Source organism: Eptatretus burgeri, chromosome 5, assembly GCF_056783735.1.
Source record: "Eptatretus burgeri isolate ZD-2024b chromosome 5, Ebu_testis_v1, whole genome shotgun sequence".
Taxonomy (NCBI): domain Eukaryota; kingdom Metazoa; phylum Chordata; class Myxini; order Myxiniformes; family Myxinidae; genus Eptatretus; species Eptatretus burgeri.
In genome coordinates this window covers 12,626,607-12,641,256 of record NC_140965.1, presented here as the reverse complement: position 1 = coordinate 12,641,256, position 14,650 = coordinate 12,626,607, and positions in this window count along the sequence as shown.

The following is a 14,650-nucleotide window of genomic DNA, read 5'->3' as shown; positions in this document are numbered from 1 at the left end:
ACACGTTGGCTCATTTTCGAAGCGGCGAGAACATTCTCGATTCCTACGAGCTCTCCCAGAGCCATCACCACGTTCTCAACACTAACTCCATCAGGTGGAGTAATTGTCACTCCATTTTTCCGAGTGAGTGACTCGTACACACTATTGTGCAAACGTCCGTTTGCCATAGCTTAAAGCAAAAGAAGAGAAGTTTAAGTTTAACAAAGGAAAACCGTCACAAGCAATCAGCAAGTGGGGTCAAATGAAGTATAAGGGAAAGGAAGAGTATAAGGAAGAAGCTAAACCACCGATAAACGGCAGGCCTATGAAAACAAGGCAGATGAAAAAGTAGGCCCAGAAACCCGAAGGTTTCAAGGAAAACCCACAAAGCACCTACCGTGCGCGCTCTCCTTCTCTCTCTCGTCTCAGCAGGAAGGGAAACAGGGAAAAAACTCCACAAACACGTACGGGGACACAGAGGGAAACGAAATAGGGACAGGAACAACACCAACACAGCACAGTACTCACAGCTGCACACACAGAGCCGCCATGACGCCACACCCATGCACGACTCACCAACGACCAGCAGGGGGCGAGAGAGAGAGAGAGAGAGAGAGAGAGAGAGAGAGAGAGAGAGAGAGAGAGAGAGAGAGAGAGAGAGAGAGAGAGAGAGAGAGAGAGAGAGAGAGAGAGAGAGAGAGAAACACACAAACCTGCAAGGCTTCTTCATCCAATGCATCACAAGGCTGAGAGGTAACATCTTTGGCTGAGGTCATGGCTGCACCACTGATGCAGTGCCCTCTGCTGGTTCAGGCAGGAACTTGTTATTTGGCCATGGTGCTGGTGATAGCTCACCTCATCTGTGTGAAGGACACCGTGGGATCTTTAACATCCAACAACTCATGCTGGCAGATGGGACATCCATTGAATATCCATCCATGTCCAATCACCATGCCTGTAAACCACCAGGATGACAGTTTATTAGCTGGGTCGGGATTTGAACCCAGACAAGACAGTTCAGAGGCAAGTGTGTGTACCTCATGAATCATCCTGTTTGCCCTAACCTGCAACTAAGAGGGTGAGGACACATGAGGGTGTTAAAAACTGCAGGAAGGGATGGAGGATCACATGAGTTGGGGGAGATGGTTGAAGCAAGCAAACAAACAGCCGCTATCCCACATTCATCACCCACACCTTATCAATGTCTGTGGTTCCAAAATTGGCTTCCAGATCCATCGAAAGACAGATGATTGCATTGTTGAAAATATGAAGACAAGTATTCCTCAAAACATGACGGACGTACAATTACTTCTGAACAATAACCAAAACAAAAGTACACCTTGTCTTGAATCCAAAAATAAAGTTGTCACCCACTGCATCACATGAATCGATGCAGTGTTCTATGGAGACCTCCTGGAGTGGTAACAATAAGCACAAAGCCTTTGACACTGCTACCAGAAAGGTTAAATGGTTCACACAACCCACAGGCTGGCCTGAAAACTCAATAGAAAAAAACAGGCTCGTGCAAATGAGGTAGCCTGAACGATTGTTTTTGATTTTTTTTTTGGGGGGGGGGGAGTAACAATCATTACTTAGAATAGATACACACTAGCAAATTGTAACAGCAGTAACACAAAATAAAAGGGGGGGCATGCACAAATTACTGGTGATGTGCTGATAATTAATTGAAAACTTTCATTTTAAAGTTGACCAATTATACACAGAAAAAAAGAGCAAAATAACAGGAGTGTGAGACTAGGAATGAGAGCATGGCTGCACCAGGTTGGCCTAACTATTTCCATCTGAGTTCACACCAGTCCCGGGAAAGAGCATGCACAATCCCGCTGAGTCTGGCAAGCAGCCATCCAAGGCTCCCCAATGAGCTGTTTTCTCAAACCTGAGCGAAGTACAACCGTGGGTTTTCAAAGGGCGGCTTTCCATGATCGCGACTTTCTGGTTTTGATGAGCAATGACAACATTGGGTTCAACAGAAAACCGAGTTCTAAGATCTCAGGTTCAAATCCATTACACTGTGCTGATTTGACAATTGTCGACTATCGTCCTTATAAATAGGAGGGGGGGGGAGCACGTAAAAAAACACCAAACGATAATATTTGGGTTTTCCTGAGAAAAGCAAGTCATTACCACAAAAGGTCATAATGGAAACACACTTGAAGGCAAACAAAAAATTCTCCAAAATCGGCACAACTGACTCGAACCCATCGACAATGATCAATAAAACACATCGATTTGACGCATGGCAGGCAGGTGGTAGACATCTCCAGTGGTAGACAGTGGTAAAACACATCTCCAGTGGTAGACAACCATTGTCAAAAACAAATTGGGGAAGATTTTCAGATGGAACAATTGCACACACGGAGCCAATAAATTGTGCAGAGCATCATTTTGCAATGGACGATGAAGAGCATGAACAAGGCAACGTGTGATAAGCGAACCATCAATTCTCACCAATGTGAGATTTGCTCCATGTTCAAACTTCACTGGAGAACAGAAAGCCAAAGGCAGAGGATAACAAGCATGGAATTAATTGAGCTAGAAGATTTGTTGAGCCAAGGGGAAGAGGCCCCTTTCAGTAGTCATGTTGGATTTCCAGTCGAACAGTTGTGGTTGCATTTGGATAGCAATGCAGACAATGACGAAACAATTTGCATTCGGCCTAGGATGGGAACCCATGAGTAACATTTCAAAATTTAAAGTTATGTTGAAGTTACGAATCCGTTGAAGTTACGAATCAAAGTTTTTTTAATCAGTAATAAGTGCAAAACTTATACATCTTGTCACACGTCAACCATCTACAGGGCACAAAGTATCAGCTTTTAAAAAAAAAACTTATTTATATATGTAGATATATTTTGGGGCTTTTTTGTATACATAGTTAAGGCTCGTGGAAGAGCGAGCACACTGAACGGATCAGGACACAAGACAAAAGGAACAACAGAGAGAGAGGGGAGGGAATCCGACAGCAGAGTTGAGGCCAAAATAGAGGAAGACTGGAGCAAACAATGTATGCAGGGAGGAGGGGATAGGAGAGGATGCGTGGGGTACAGACAAAATGAATACAAAAGGGAAAACTGGAAATTTGGAAGGAGCGATAATTGGGGTGGTTTAACAAAGGTAGAAAAGATCATGGTTTTGGGTTGGGAATGATTTGAAATCGTGGTGAACAGCTGTCTTGAAGACCTGGAGGGAGGAATGAGATTGAAAAGAATGTGGAAGTTGATTCCACAGGTAGGGAAAAAAAGAGGAACGAATGAGTTGAGGTGAGCAGTGATCTTGGATTTAGATAGTTTCACCAGAAGGGGTTGATGGTGGACTGCGTGCGTCCTACAGATGCATGGAGGGGGCAGCAGAGCATGGAAAAAGACCAGAAAGGAGGCAGTAGAATTAGAAAGAAAGACCACCTACCTGTCTGCAATTGGAAAGTGAAAGGCCCATGGACTCAGCTTCCTTGTGGGAGATTCAAATGATCTTCAAAGCCTTGGTTTCCACGGCATCAAGCTGAGCAAGATGTGAGGCAGGAGAGCCAGCCAAGAGGAGAGAGCAGAACTCCATCATTGCGGATGAAGGTCTTGTCGGTGGATAAGAATTAAGGTGTGCCAAGGAAGGACTTTGTACGACGGAGGCCAATTTTGAAATTGGTTGGCGGTTTGGTCAGCGGCTGCCTTTGGAGGCCAATTTTGAAATGTGATTTGGCCCAAGAAAGATCATGGTTGACAGTGAGATTCCAGGTAGAAGTTGAGTACAGTTTCAGTAATAATGAGGTTGAAATTCAGTACCTATTCAGTAGTGTTGAGGTAGATGTTAAATATACTTGCCCAAAGTGCCATGAAAAACTATGAAAGTATTTTCGAACAATTTTAATATAAATATAAAAATTTCAATTATTTCGATCTAAAGCCTTTGGCATTTCACCTCAAATGCTGAAGAACTACTAAAGTTACTTCACTAATACTCATGTACAGTTTTACTTTGTGTGCCATGGCTCTGGTTGTCCCGAATGTTCCACTTGCTGCGATCCGTGAAGGTAAAAACAGCGGAGTGAATTATCCCTTGAAATCTTAATCATCGAATTACTCCGTGTGATATCAAGCTACAGACTACTACAATCCAGGTACTAAATGGTAGTCAGATCAGCTAAATAGTCAATCATCCACCAATGCTTAGCCTTCGATACTTGTGTTTTGATTACTTCGAATCACACAGGTTTGTTACCCGAAGGTAATGTACATGCATTATTATAATCTTTCCAAAACATATCATCATGAATCTGAGAAATAACTCTGCGCAAATGTTTTTTAAACAGAGAGGACACACGAAAAGCAAGTGGATTTTCTGAGTTTTCTCCTCTTTTTATAGCTCTTCATCACCCATGAAAGTTGCAGATGTGGACAGTAAACCCCAGTCAGGCAGAGAGGTCAAGGAGGGAAAGAGTGAAGTTGATCTCACAGTCATCAAGTGCCATATATTGGAATGCTTGAATTGCAGGTAACTGCACATGAAAATGGCGGGGGGGTCGTTTGGTTGGGGGGAGTGCCACCTAACTGCTGCCAACACAACCATAGCATGGCGGAAGGGCTGCTCGTGCTTGTGATGTTCAGTCTCGCCCAGATTTCATGCCAAGACTGCTTGCTCATGCCCTTGACGTTGATCATCGTTTGGGCACAGTCTCTTCACCCTGATCTCTTTTATCCTCTGCTTCACTCAATCTGATCTGTTCGATTTCTCCAATCTACGTATGTAATGTATCCAAGCTTTGACACAGACTTGTACATCAGATTTGGTTTCTCAAGTCAGTTTTACCAGCACCGGCCAATCCAGACTTCAACCCTGTCTTCGAGCTTGTTTGTTTTTGAATAGAAATGTCGAGGCTCCTGGAGAAGCAAGAACATAAAATGGATCAGGACATAACAGAAACAAAAAAACAGCAGAAAGAGAAAGGGGGAGGGACACCAAGAGCAGGGATGAGGGACAAAATAGAGGAAGACTTGGAGAAGGAAAGGATGAGAGGTAGAATTAAGACTTGGAGAGAACACAGGGGGTGAACAAGATGGATAAAGAAGCAAACTATACTCCAGTAAAGAAAAATTGGAAACTTGGAAAGACTCTTTTGGGACTTCTGTCTTCACTTCCTGCATTTCCAGCTTCTTGCTGGATTATAACCACAAATGATACTGGAGGAGTTGTGGCTGCATTTCCTCTGCAGGACAGGGTGGAAGGGGGGGAGGGGGATCAGATACTCCTGCTTCCTTGCCTCAGGGTTGTAGCTGCATATGCTTTCTTCCCACACAATGAAACTTCACCAGATTGGCGGCTATATATGTGCACTTGCCATTTTGCACAAAGATAGGATTTGTAACCATCATAATAACGTCCATGGAATTTTACTGATGGCAAAGGACCAAAGCAATAGACCAGTAGCCATGTCATCATCATGAATTCAATTCTCTTCACTCATACTGGGTGAAACATTACATATATTAGTAAACGGAGACGCATCCGTCCGTGTTTCCGTCCATCACGTGGAGAAGAAGCAAGACCTCGAGCTTTAATGTGGCTGTTCCAACTCTCGTAAAACAATTATTTTTTTTAAAGCACCATTGGAAAGCTAATAATCGATTTAGTTGGAACAAATTTTCTTATCCTTTTAATCATAAGATGCCAATTTTAAAAGCCCGTCTCTCCGTTATTGAAGAAGAAAAAGGTAGAGGAAGCGGGATTACAAGCATGATGAAACAGTTCCAAAGGTAACGTTTCATATTCTTCAACAGCAGGAACCCTTTAGAAGGACACAGAAGGAGCACACAAAATTATAAACAGTAATACTTCTCAAAGCAATGCAATCAACATCGGGGAAATACCCCTGGACGCTCACCTGGTAGCGGCTGGATAACATAATCATTAATCGAGCAACCACTGGAAGGCATGGATGACCCTCAAAATATATAATGGAGAAGAAAGTAAATAACGATGGAATTTTTATTTTTTTTGATGCTATGAACAATCTTTGGTACGTCACGGGTGATGAAGGTTGTGGTCAAGTTTCATCAGAATTTCATGTGGAGTTTCAGAGTAGAAGTTGCAAGTATTTGTGGACGGATGAATGGACGGACGGATGACGCGCCGTCCCATAAGTTCCAGGTGAGCTAATAAATAAAAGTACACGGAGGAAACACACATAAAACAACAACTAGGGCAACAACAATTACGTGTAATAAAATATCCTCTTTTTTTTTTTCGCAAGTTTTACTTCATTTTACATCCTCTTTGAGACTCACAGGTAGATGTGCAATGCGTGTGTACAACATACTGTCTTTTGATTAAACCCATCAACGAAGCAACAGGAGGCTGGGGAAGAGGGCACGTGCCTTGTATAAAGAGAAAAAAAAAGCGACAGAACAACATAATGAATAACAACCACACCACTGATGTGAATAATTCGTATGAAATGACAGTAACAATTACACGTTTAATTTCCTCTTGGAATCTCATTGTTTAACCCTGGAAGGGTCCCCACGTACGCAAGGAGATTTATAACGCATAATTTTCTCCACAACTGCACATTCTACAAAAACGATTATCAAGCGTATCACACTCCAAAATGTTATAACCTAAACCTCGTAACAGAATCCCGATGTGTGTCGTCAGCATCCAGGTATACCAACCAGTGATTAACCAGGTATATCATTATCATTAATGTGGCATACTCTTTAGGGAGTATGTTGGTGCTGAAGAAGCAGTTCCTGCGCACGGGCTATGCTGAACGAGTTGCCATTATCTTCCAGCGATTGTTCAGGGCAGGAATTTGTAACTTGTTTTGGGTGGAGATGATGGCTTGCCTACTCTTCGCGAAAGAGACCATCGGATCTTCCACCAACCAACCACCAAGAGGACATTCAGTTTAACATTGATCCGAGGATGAGTGCACACGTCGTCGATGCAACACCGTGCTTGCGAAACATCAGGATGACAGTTTATAGCTGAACCCGTATTCGAACCCAGGCTAGACCGCTGAGAGATGAGTGTGCATACCTCTAGGCTATCCTGCCATCACCCCAGGTATATAAAACAGGTATAAAAGCACATCTGCAAAAACTGCGCAACGTCAGCCACCATCATTTTTGTCACAATTTCAAGGCCCATGACATTAATCGGCATCGTTAAGTGTAATGAAAACTTGCAATTTAAACAACACGTGTGTATGGTTTCGATGGCGGTTCTGCTGAAACGAAGTTCCCATTTCACCCACTTTGGGCGCCACGTGGAACACCTGTGCCCCAATACCTAGAGAGCTTCATCCATCGAGCCACGGATTAAAAATCGTGAAACCCAACCACATGTCTTGCATTGCAATCGACATCGATGGCCCCAGCTGACTCCACACAAAGCTGCAATCGAGGCCGGGGCCGCCATTGTGTACCTACACAAAGAGATCCGTGACGCCCCTCCAGTATACAGCTTTCATCTTGCCCAAAATGTATCCCGGCATTGAAATTTTTCATTTCTCTCTCAAGCTCCCGTGATGGTAATCCTGTTATGCATGGCTAAAATCAAATGTGCACATATTGCACTGTGATTATAAACACCACCAAAATGGACCCGAGATACATCAATCCAGGCACCCTGAATATTAACACCATAACCTGTGAGTCACCAGTACCTGCAAAATGGAGAAACAATCATCCTCAGGGATTAAAACGACTTTTTGCCTTTTTACAACATCGAGGCCTCTTATTGTAATCTCTCATGGCTAAATCAGTCCCATCCCTGGCCCACCAATAGGATTATTCATCATAACAAGGTTCCATTTTTTTCATCTTCATCTCGAGTGACCATCTACTTGTTACACATGAAAGGAGAAGGAATTCTTTATCCCATCCTGCTCTCTTTCCCCACCCTTCGCCTTCCAGAATATGTTTCACACATTCTGTTTCCATATATTTTCCTTCTCATTATTCATACATCCTCCAAAGCTCTTTCCTTTCTATCCCGTCACCCACAAAGACACTACAATCATTTCTTCCACCTATCATATCAACTCCCCACCCAGCAACTATCGGGGATGCCTCTTTGCGGTGGTTATACCCGCCAATGTAAGTCGGTGGCCAAATCTTCCCCATTCTTCTCTGCTGCCAAGATCCGTCCAAGCAGTGCGGTTGCGGTCACAGTGCCGATCGGTCCTCATAAACCGACCCTTTCCCTGTTGTCTCTTTTCTGTTGCTGACTCTGTGTCTCTGTCTCTGTCTCTGTCTCTGTCTCTGTCTCTGTCTCTGTCTCTGTCTCTGTCTCTGTCTCTGTCTCTGTCTCTGTCTCTGTCTCTCTCTCTCTCTCTGTCTCTCTGCCTCTGCCTCTCACTCACATGCTCTGAGATCGTGAAGAGGGTGGTACACCATCTTGGATATGGGAGATGTCCGGGTCGCTCCTGGGAGATCGATTGGCTGTCTCCCTGCCACGGATTTGTTCATGAGAACTATCCGGGGCTATGAATTATCCCTACAAGTAAATCATCAAAATAAACTACGTTCCCATTTCACACATCGGTCGCAAAGGTCACACAAAAAAAAACGTTTCCAACGTCTTCTTTTCCATAGGAACCAGATACCCTCTTACGGCCAGCCATCAGGAGGTCACAAACAGCAGCAGTCAGTACTAGAACAGTCTTTTTATGCACAACACAAATCCCTGTCCATCATGATCTCTCTGTTGAATCATCGTGTGGCAAGTCGAGGAAGGAGCGCTTCTGTGTGTCTGCAGGAACGCTGAAACCGCTTCATGCCACGGCTGAGCATTCTCTTTCATTGTAGATGCTCAGTCATCGTTTTGATGAATTATAAGCAACAAAACGATTCATCTACAAACGTCTCATTTGCAAAGTATGCAAAAACGAACAGCACAACCCCGAAAACCAGATAGCCAAAACATTTCATACTCATCAGGACCTCATTGAGCTACCATTAGCGGATGCATCTTGGACGGGGATTCGATAAAGGTTTCGGCCTGCTGGTTGCATCCCCAGTTGCGCGCTCTCATGTCACTAATGTCACTAATGCATGGCCGCTGCACAGTAAGACAGAAATTTCCCCAAGAGTACCTGTAGAATGTTGGTGTTCTTGTTATATATGGAGCCTATGGCTGCTGGTTGCATCATTGTTGGAAATGCGACTGTGCCGCTGATACAATGCCCCTGTTACCATTAAGCTGGTTCTCATTTTGCCGACCTGACGGAAAGATCACAGGCTGAGTCAACCCACCTGGTGTTATTTCCACAGCGGGGCTCAAACTCATGACCCTTAGATCTCAAGCCAGTCACCTTAACCGTTAAACCAACAACAGACATACTGGTACACTATGTCGACTCTTGAAGTCTTCAAACTCCACCAATTAATGCGAGCAGACAGGACATCGAGCTTAACATACCTCAAAAGGATGGTGCAATCAATGAGAATATGGTGTCTGCTAAGCACCAGGGTAACGGTTTCTAGTCACGTCAGGAATCAAATGCAGACATAACAGCTCAAAATGAAGTGCGTCACCTCTGCTCTCCGCACCATCCGTTCTGACACCTAATTGCATCATATGAAAATCGTTCCCACTGTACGAGCACAAAGATAACTGGAGAGTTTGTGTCAAAGCCACCCAATGCTCGCCTGTTTATGCATTTATCGTTTTTAAAAGACGAGTCTAATAATATTTTTTATAAAGCATTGCAGTGAAGTCTGATCCAAATCATTTTAAAGCAATATATGTATTTGTATATTGTAATCAGTAAACTAGTACACATATTAAATGAATGGCAAGCGTCTCGTATAAACAGGCGAGCATTGGGTGGCTTTGACACCATCTTAGGTTGAAATTTTAAAAACATTTAAAATCATTTGTTAATTTCAACTTCACTACACCATTAGTATACCCCAAAGGAACCTCCATGCCAAATATCAGTATCCTAGTACACATTAATGAATGGCAAGCTTCTAAATAACTTGCACCAAAAACTTTAATGTTTATGTGCTACAAAAAAGTTAAGTTCAAAACAGGTCAAAAATTTAAAACATTTGAAATTATTTTTTAATTTCAACTTCACTACATCAATAATATACCCCAAAGGAACCTCCATGCCAAATATCAGCATCCTAATACACATGTTAAATGAATGGCATGCTTCTAAATAACTTGCACCAAAAACTTAAACACTTTCACGCTCACGCTCACACTGACGCTGGGGGTATCGCTATAGCTCTCTGTTCTTCGAACAGGCGAGCTAACTAGAGTTCATAGAACGCCTTACCCCGTGCTGTCTTGAGAAACAAAGACATGAGCGGGGTCTGCTAGCAGCAAATTTCATTGGTCATGATGACATAAAATGCCATAATTTTTTTGTCCAAGTACTGCTAAACTGGAGGTTTTTTGAAAGTGCCAAAAGGCGATTTGTGTTCGACACTGTTCAAGTATATAATTCAATTGAAATAAAATGGAGGTTTCAAAAGTTGTCGAAGAAGAAATACGGAAGTTTACCGCCATTGATGCAGCATCTTTTACGCCACCGTATCTAACATGTGTCCTCCATGACGTCCTTAAAAAAAACAGGAAGTAATGATTCCATTCTTGTTTGGAATGATTTTCCATTTTGTTTCACAACCAGACAGCAGACAGAGTAAAAATCATCAACTGACTCCTCTCTGCGCATGTGCGATCGGGACAAATTCAGAGCCAAAGTACTGTTAAACTACAGGTTCATGTTCAAAATATAACATTCAATTGAGATAAAGTTGTTCCTTGATCATTTGGGATCTGACATTTGTAGATCATTCTGAACTCAGGTCTCCTGATCCTCATAATCCAGGTTCAAATTCCTTATGCTGTAAGTTTTTACCTGTGACATGTCACAGGTCTAAAAGAGCTCCACTTGGTTGTTGATGCTGTTCTTGTTGGGAGTCGATTTTTGAAATGTACACCCATTGGTCAGACAGCTGCTAGATCCCAACATTTATCGCTTAACTCCATCCACCATGACACCCAGACAAAATACTCTGGCCGCCATCTTGGTTTTCTGGTGGGCCTCTGCTGATTATACACTGTCCGGGTTTGTTGCGTCAGATGTCCATTTGCTTTGTTTGGGTCGACTGTTACTCATGATGAGTGACCCCGAAAAATCTAAGCAATGTCGAATAAAAATTATGAATAAGGTTTAACCAAGCCCATCAGCACCCACAGTACACGCCCCGTGAAACAAAATTGTTAACGTAGTTTTTTAACGGCCCCATATTGGGGTTAAACACTCCTTGACCATGCAACAAATCAGCTCGTTCTGATATAACTGTGGCGGAGGCTGACATGGATGAGAGGTGTCAAGTTATTCTATAAATAGCGCATTAAATAGGTGTTTCCCAATCGTGCTGTTCATCTTTTAAGAGTGCTTTAAATGCACATTTCCCACTCGGCCTGTCACAGGATTTTGTCACAGGTTATGAACACAGTGCGGTCATTCTTGTTGTCCATTGTCAAATATGAAATAGGCACAGCCTAGAAATGAATAAAGAACCGGAGAAAACGAAATAAATGAAAAATATGTACAGAAATTATTTTTAGCTCACCCGGAATGTTGTTCCCGGGAGCTTATAGGATGGCACGCCGTCTGTCTGTCCATCCATCCATCCGCCCACAAACATTTGCAACTTCTGTGAAACTACGCACACTTTCGATGAAACTTGACCACAACCTTCATCTGCCGTGATGTACCAGGGATTGTTCCCATCACTAAAAAAAAAAAAAATCAGTGTCTAAGGAGGTATATGGGGTGGGGGGTGGGTTGCCCCCCAAAATATGTATTTGCTTTCTTCTCCAAAACCACACACACACACAATTTCGATGAAATTTGAATACAACCTTCATCACCCATGATGTACCAAACTTTGTTCACACCATTAAATAAATATTTTAAGAAATTTTTAATCGGGGTCTAAGGAGGTCTACGGGGAGAAGGGGGGGTTGCCCCCCAAAATAGGTATCTGCTTTCTTCTCAGAAACTACACACACAATTTTGATGAAACTTGACCACAACCTTCATCACCAGTGATGTACCAAAGTTTATTCGCAGCATTAAAAAAAAAATCCATCAGTATTTACTTTCTTCTCCGTTACATATTTTGCAGGTTATCCACGCCTGCCAGTGGTTCCCCGTTTTGTTTTTTTTATCCAGCCACTACCAGGTAAGAGTTAAGGGATATATACCCTGTGTTTTTAAATTGAAATCATGTAAATGTGTCAACACTATGTATACAACAACTTGAACAAATCTCAAATACCACCACTGTATTTACACTGTTATTCAATTGAATTTGGCGCTATGTCACTGTCATGAGGAAATCAAATAAACAGATCTCCCCTGTCGTGAACCTCGTTAGTGTCCAGTATCGCCTACACTGTGCGTTAAACGCAAACTAATTTTTATCTCTGGTTTGTTATTCGAGTTATCTTTTGGAGACCAGAAACCAAGAAAGACACTGATGATTCACCAATAAGCGATGAAACAGGTCCAGTAGCTGAGGGGGTGTGGAGCATTGGGATTCTCATGTGTGTACGATGTGTGAACGTCTTTATAGCTGTGGAGGAACTCTGGGAAGGTTCGAAACAGCAATGTGCTTACTTTGCGTAGGCCGTCTTGGTTGCTTTATGCAGCTTCCTCGGCTCGAAGAGCATATACACACACGTATACACACATATATATATATATATATATATATATATATATATATATATATATATATATATATATATATATATATATATATATATATATATATATACACACACGCATGTATATATATATACTAGCGCATGCCCGTAGGTGCGTACCTGCAGGTGCGTGGCCATACGTGCAAACCAAAATAAATAAATAAATAACTTTCAAACCGCGTGCCAGAAACAACAACCACACAGGCTGTTCCTTCGCTTTCACATGCCCGTACGTGCATGCCCGTACGTGCGTGGCCATACGTGCAAAAAACATATATATATATATATATATATATATATATATATATATATATATATATATATATATATATATATATATATATATATATATATACTTTCAAACCGCTTGCCAGAAACAACCACACAGGCCGTTCCTTCGCTCTCGCGTGACCGTACGTGCGTGGCCGTACGTGCATGGCCGTAGATACAAAAAAAACCTTTCAAGCCGTGTGCCAGAAACAACAACCACACATGCCATTCTTCGCTCTCGCGTGCCCGTACGTGCGTGGCCGTACGTGCAAAAAAAAACAAAAAAAACTTTCAAACAACTACACAGGCCGTTCCTTCGCTCTCGTAAACGACGACTGGATTGGGGCATTGTGTTTATCTATAAATGCGCATAAGAAATCGAGAAATTATTAGAATACAGTAAGTCATCACTATCCAGAAGTAGTGCGTGCCCGTACGGAATGTTCACATCATTCCACGAATTATCACTTTCATTGAAGTAACAACTGCTGTGATACTTACACACACAGAATTAATTAAAATCAAAATTAAAATCAAGTTTACCTCCCTGTCTTTGCTAGCCATGACATTCGCTGCCATTGACCATTGCCACTCCTATTCCATGGTGAGGCGACAGGGTAGGATTTGTAGGAGACCTGAAAGTACAGTGTCATTAGGTATTCCATGTTCGAATTGTTTTAGTTTGAAAATTAGTTAAAAAAAATAGTTTGCAAAGCATACCACCAAATTGAGATGTATTTCGTTGGCAGCCATGTTGAGTAGAGCTGAATTCCTTAACACTTCCAAAGGCCACACCGTTTTGACAATTGTAAACAAAAAAAAGTTGTGCACTTTTTTTGATAAATTATTTTCGGAACAATTTTTCTTCAATAAATAAATAATAATAAAAATTGTCTCCATGTACACACCTTATCTCGTTAGCACCTCTTCATAAACAACATTGATGAGGAAATGGCGCTTCTTTGTTTCCTCGTCCAGTGCAAGAATGTGGAGGCTGCTGGATCTGCCAACGTTTTGATAAATTATTAGTTTTAATGGCCAATTATTCAATTAGCGCCAACGTATTTTGCCTTTTCGCAAGGAAAAACAACGAAGAGAAGAGAAGAGAAGAGAAGAGAAGAGAAGAGAAGAGAAGAGAAGAGAAGAGAAGAGAAGAGAAGAGAAGAGAAGAGAAGAGAAGAGAAGAGAAGAGAAGAGAAGAGAAGAGAAGAGAAGAGAAGAGAAGAGAAGAGAAGAGAAGAGAAGAGAAGAGAAGAGAAGAGAAAAAACCCGTAATGGCGAAGGTGGCTGAGGTTCTCTTCCCCATCGGCCACGCCTACGCAGCAACGTGTCCTGTCATTGGTTGGTAAATAAATGGCCGCAGCAACGTGTCCTGTCATTGGTGGGTAAATAAATGGCCATAACTTGGGAAGCACTTGTCCGATTAATATCAAATCTTGAAAAGGCACATCCTCAGATCCCCAGCAATATATCTGGTAAGTTTCAATTAGATCGGACGAGTGATTGTCGAGAAACAGCGGTCACACACACACACACAGATTGCTGGAATTATAGATACGAGTACGTGCCCGTAGATTTTTTAATTAATTAATTAATTAATATTCAAACCACGAGCAACAAACAACAACCACACACGCCATTTCTTCGCTCT